The following is a 6,097-nucleotide window of genomic DNA, read 5'->3' on the forward strand; positions in this document are numbered from 1 at the left end:
ACGTCTAACTTGTTTTTGCAGGGTTTGACATGTGATGTGATATGGCCAAAGTTGTGATGTTGCATGTATGATGTATGAGATAATCATGTTATTGTAATAGGTTTCACGACTTGCATGTCGATGAGTATGACAACCGGCAGGAGCCATAGGAGTTGTCTTAATTTATTGTATGAGATGCAACGCCATGTGCTTACTATTTTACTTCATTGCTAACGGTTAGCCATAGTAGTAGTGATAGTAGTAGTTGGCGTGACGACTTCACGGAGACATGATGATGGAGATCATGATGATGGAGATCATGGTGTCACGCCGGTGACAATGATGATCATGCGATGCCTGAAGATGGAGATCGAAAGAGCAAAGATGATAATGGCCATATCATGTCACTATATGATTGCATTGTGATGTTTATCATGTTTTACATCTTATTGCTTAAAACGACGGTAGCATAATAAGATGATCCCTCTTAAAATTTCGAGAACGTATTCCCCTAAGTGTGCACCGTTGCGAAGGTTCGTTGTCTCGAAGCACCACGTGATGATCGGGTGTGATAGATTCTAACGTTCGCATACAACGGGTGTAAGCCAGATTTACACACGCGAAACACCTAGGTTGACTCGACGAGCTTAGCATGTACATACATGACCTTGAATACAAGAGACCGAAAGGTCGAACATGAGTCGTATGGTTGAATACGATCAGCATGAAGTTGCTCACCATGGTGACTAGTCCGTCTCACGTGATGATCGGACACGGGTTAGTCAACATGGATCATGTATCACTTAGATGACTAGAGGGATGTCGATTTAAGTGGGAGTTCATACTTAATTTGATTAAATGAACTTAATTGTCATGAACTTAGTCTAAAAGTTGTCTTTATAAATATTGTAGATGTCCAACGTCAACCTCAACTTCAACGCATTCCTAGAGAAAAACAAGCTGAAAGATGATGGTAGAAACTATGCGGACTGGGTTCGCAACCTGAAGCTCATCCTTGAAGCAAGTAAAAAGGCTTATGTCCTTAATGCGCCGCTAGGTGACCCTCCCGCTCCCGCAGCAGCCCAGGACATTCTAAACGTCTGGCAAGCGCGGAGTGATGACTACTCTCTGGTCAGGTGTGGCATGTTATACAGTTTAGAAACGGGGCTCCAAAGACGTTTTGAGCAACACGGGGCATATGAGATGTTCCAAGAGCTGAAGCTAGTTTTTCAAGCTCATGCCCGTGTCGAGAGATATGAAGTCTCCGACAAGTTCTTCAGCTGTAAGATGGAGGAGAACAGTTCTGTCAGTGAGCACATACTCAAAATGTCTGGGTTACACGGTCGTCTGACTTCACTTGGAGTCGAACTTCCGGATGATGCTATCATTGACAGAATCCTCCAGTCTCTCCCACCAAGCTACAAAGGCTTTGTGCTTAGCTACAACATGCAAGGGATGGAGAAAACCATTCCCGAGTTGTACTCGATGCTCAAGTCTGCAGAAGTAGAAATCAAGAAGGAGCATCAAGTGTTGATGGTCAACAAGACCACTAGTTTCAAGAAAGGCAGGGGTAAGAAGAACTTCAAGAAAGATGGCAAAGCTGTTGCCGCGCCCAGTAAGCCAGATGCCGGGAAGAAGAAAAAGAACGGACCCAAGCCTGAGACTGAGTGCTTCTATTGCAAGGGAAAGGGTCACTGGAAGCGGAACTGCCCCAAATACTTAGCGGACAAGAAGGCCGGCAACGTTAAAGGTATATTTGATATACATGTTATTGATGTGTACCTTACCAGCGCTCGTAGTAGATCCTGGGTATTTGATACCGGTGCTGTTGCTCACATTTGCAACTCAAAGCAGGAACTGCGAAATAAGCGGAGACTGGCCAAGGACGAGGTGACGATGCGCGTCGGGAATGGTTCAAAGGTCGATGTGATCGCCGTCGGCACGCTACCTCTACATCTACCGCCGGGATTAGTTTTAAACCTTAATAATTGTTATTTAGTACTAGCTTTAAGCATGAACATTGTATCAGGGTCTTGCTTAATGCGAGACGGCTACTCATTTAAGTCAGAGAATAATGGTTGTTCTATTTATATGAGTGATATGTTTTATGGTCATGCTCCGCTGGTGAATGGTTTATTCTTGATGAATCTCGATCGTGATGTTACACATATTCATAGCGTGAGTACCAAAAGATGCAAAGTTGATAATGATAGTCCCACGTACTTGTGGCACTGCCGCCTTGGTCATATCAGCGTTAAACGCATGAAGAAGCTCCATACTGATGGACTATTAGAGTCTCTTGACTTTGAATCTTTTGACACATGCGAACCGTGCCTCATGGGCAAGATGACTAAGACTCCATTCTCAGGAATAATGGAGAGAGCAACCGACTTATTGGAAATAATACATACTGATGTGTGTGGTCCAATGAACGTTGAAGCTCGCGGTGGTTATCGTTATGTTCTCACTCTCACCGATGATTTGAGTAGGTATGGGTATATCTACTTGATGAAGCACAAATCTGAGACGTTTGAAAAGTTCAGAGAATTTCAGAGTGAGGTTGAGAATCAACGTGACAGAAAAATTAAATGACTACGATCTGATCGCGGAGGAGAATATTTGAGTCACGAGTTTGACACACACCTAAGGAAGTGTGGAATCGTTCCACAACTGACGCCGCCTGGCACACCGCAGCGCAACGGAGTGTCTGAACGTCGTAATCGCACTTTATTAGATATGGTACGATCTATGATGTCTCTCACCGACTTACCGCTATCATTTTGGGGATACGCATTAGAAACTGCAGCATTCACTTTAAATAGGGCACCGTCTAAATCCGTTGAGACAACACCGTATGAACTGTGGTTTGGCAAGAAACCTAAGTTGTCGTTTCTTAAAGTTTGGGGCTGCGATGCTTATGTGAAGAAACTTCAACCAGAAAAGCTCGAACCCAAAGCGGAGAAATGCGTATTCATAGGATACCCTAAGGAAACTATTGGGTATACCTTCTATCTTAAATCCGAAGGTAAAACCTTTGTTGCCAAGAACGGATCCTTTCTAGAGAAAGAGTTTCTCTCGAAAGAAGTAAGTGGGAGGAAGGTAGAACTTGATGAGGTAATTACACCCCCTCTCGAACAGGAAAGTAGCGCAGCGCAAGAAGTTGTTCCTGTGGTGCCTACACCGACTGAAGAGGAAGTTAATGATGATGATCATGGAGCTTCGGATCAAGTTACTACTAAACCGTGAAGGTCCACAAGGGTACGCTCCGCACCAGAGTGGTACGGCAACCCTGTGATGGAAATCATGTTGTTAGACAACGGTGAACCTTCGAACTATGAAGAAGCGATGGCGGGCCCGGATTCCAACAAATGGCTTGAGGCCATGAAATCCGAGATAGGATCCATGTATGAGAACAAAGTATGGACTTTGGTGGACTTGCCCGATGACCGGCGAGCCATAGAAAATAAATGGATCTTCAAGAAGAAGACTGATGCAAACGGTAATGTAACCGTTTACAAAGCTCGACTTGTCGCAAAGGGTTTTCGACAGATTCAAGGAGTTGACTACGAAGAGACTTTCTCTCCCGTAGCGAAGCTGAAATCAATCCGAATCATGTTAGCAATTGCCGCCTTTTATGATTATGAAATTTGGCAAATGGACGTCAAAACGGCGTTCCTTAACGGGAACCTTAAGGAAGAGCTGTATATGATGCAACCAGAAGGTTTTGTCGACCCTAAGGGTGCTAACAAAGTATGCAAGCTCCAGCGCTCCATCTATGGGCTGGTGCAAGCATCTCGGAGTTGGAACATTCGCTTTAATGAAGTGATTAAAGCGTTTGGATTCATACAGGTTTACGGAGAAGCCTGTCTGTACAAGAAAGTGAGTGGGAGCTGTGTAGCTTTCCTCGTACTATATGTGGATGACATATTATTGATGGGGAATGATATAGAGATGTTGGAGAGCATAAAGGCCTATTTGAACAAGAGTTTTTCAATGAAGGACCTTGGAGAAGCTGCATACATATTAGGCATCAAGATCTATAGAGATAGATCGAGACGCCTCATAGGTCTTTCGCAAAGTACATACCTTGACAAGATATTGAAGAAGTTCAATATGGAAAACTCAAAGAAAGGGTTCTTGCCAGTTTTGCAAGGTATGAGATTGAGTAAGACTCAGTCGCCGACCACGGCAGCAGATAGAGAGAAGATGAGTTCTGTCCCCTACGCTTCAGCCGTGGGCTCTCTAATGTATGCCATGCCGTGTACCAGACCTGATATAAACCTTGCCATAAGCTTGGTAGGGAGGTACCAAAGTAATCCCGGTGCGGAACACTGGACAGCGGTCAAGAATATCCTTAAGTACCTGAAAAGGACTAAGGAAATGTTTCTCGTTTATGGAGGTGACGAAGAGCTCGTCGTAAAGGGTTACGTCGACGCTAGCTTCGACACAGATCCGGATGACTCTAAGTCACAAACCGGATACGTATATGTGTTGAATGGTGGGGCAGTGAGCTGGTGCAGCAGCAAGCAAGAAGTCGTGGCAGCATCTACATGTGAAGCGGAGTACATAGCTGCTTCAGAAGCGGCTCATGAAGGAATTTGGATGAAGGAGCTCATCACCGACCTTGGAGTGGTTCCAAGCGCGTCGGGTCCTATGACACTCTTCTGTGATAACACTGGAGCCATTGCCATAGCCAAAGAGCCCAGGTTCCACCGGAAGACGAAGCACGTCAAGCGCCGCTACAACTCCATCCAGGACCATGTCCAGAGTGGAGTGATAGATATTTGTAAAGTACAGACAGATCTGAATATTGCAGACCCGTTGACTAAACCTCTTCCACGAGCAAAACATGATCAGCACCATAATGCTATGGGTGTTCGATACATCACAATGTAACTAGATTATTGACTCTAGTGCAAGTGGGAGACTGTTGGAAATATGCCCTAGAGCAATAATAAAATGGTTATTATCATATTTCCTTGTTCATGATAATCGTCTATCGTTCATGCTATAATTGTATTAACAGGAAACAGTAATACATGTGTGAATGAATAGATCACAATGTGTCCCTAGCAAGCCTCTAGTTGGCTAGCTCGTTAGTCAATAGATGATCATGGTTTCCTGATCATGGACATTGGATGTCATTGATAACGGGATCACATCATTGGCAGAATGATGTGGTGGACAAGACCCAATCCTAAGCCTAGCACTAGATCGTATTGTTCGTATGCTAATGCTTTTCTAATGTCAAGTATCTTTTCCTTCGACCGTGAGATTGTGCAACTCCCGGATACCGTAGGAGTGCTTTGGGTGTATCAAACGTCACAACGTAACTGGGTGACTATAAAGGTGCACTACGGGTACCTCCGAAAGTGTCTGTTGGGTTGGCACGAATCGAGATCGGGATTTGTCACTCCGTGTGACGGAGAGGTATCTCTGGGCCCACTTGGTAGAACATCATCATGAGCTCAATGTGACTAAGGGGTTAGTCACACGATGACGTGCTACGGAACGAGTAAAGAGACTTACCGGTAACGAGATTGAACAAGGTATAGGTATACCGACGATCGAATCTCGGGCAAGTTCTATACCGACAGACAAAGGGAATCGTATACGGGATTGATTGAATCCTTGACATCGTGGTTCATCCGATGAGATCATCATGGAGCTAGTGGGAGCCACCATGGGTATCCAGACCCCGCTGATGGTTATTGGCCAGAGAGGTGTCTCGGTCATGTCTGCCTGTCTCCCGAACCCGTAGGGTCTACACACTTAAGGTTCGATGACGCTAGGGTTATAGGGAATTGTTATACGAGATTACCGAAAGTTGTTCGGAGTCCCGGATGAGATCCCGGACGTCACGAGGAGCTCCGGAATGGTCCGGAGGTAAAGATTGATATATAGGATGGATGGTTTCGGACACCGAAAGTGTTTCGGGCATCACCGGTAACGTACCGGGACCACCGGGACCACCGGAGGTGGTCCCGGGGGACCACCGAAGGGGGGCGACGACCCCGGGAGGCTAGATGGGCTAAGTGGGGAAGGGAACCAGCCCCTAAGTGGGCTGGTGCGCACCCCACCCAGCCCATGTGCACCAGAAAAAGGGGAAGGGGGGGAA

This window comes from Hordeum vulgare, chromosome 4H (assembly GCF_904849725.1).
Source record: "Hordeum vulgare subsp. vulgare chromosome 4H, MorexV3_pseudomolecules_assembly, whole genome shotgun sequence".
Classification (NCBI taxonomy): domain Eukaryota; kingdom Viridiplantae; phylum Streptophyta; class Magnoliopsida; order Poales; family Poaceae; genus Hordeum; species Hordeum vulgare.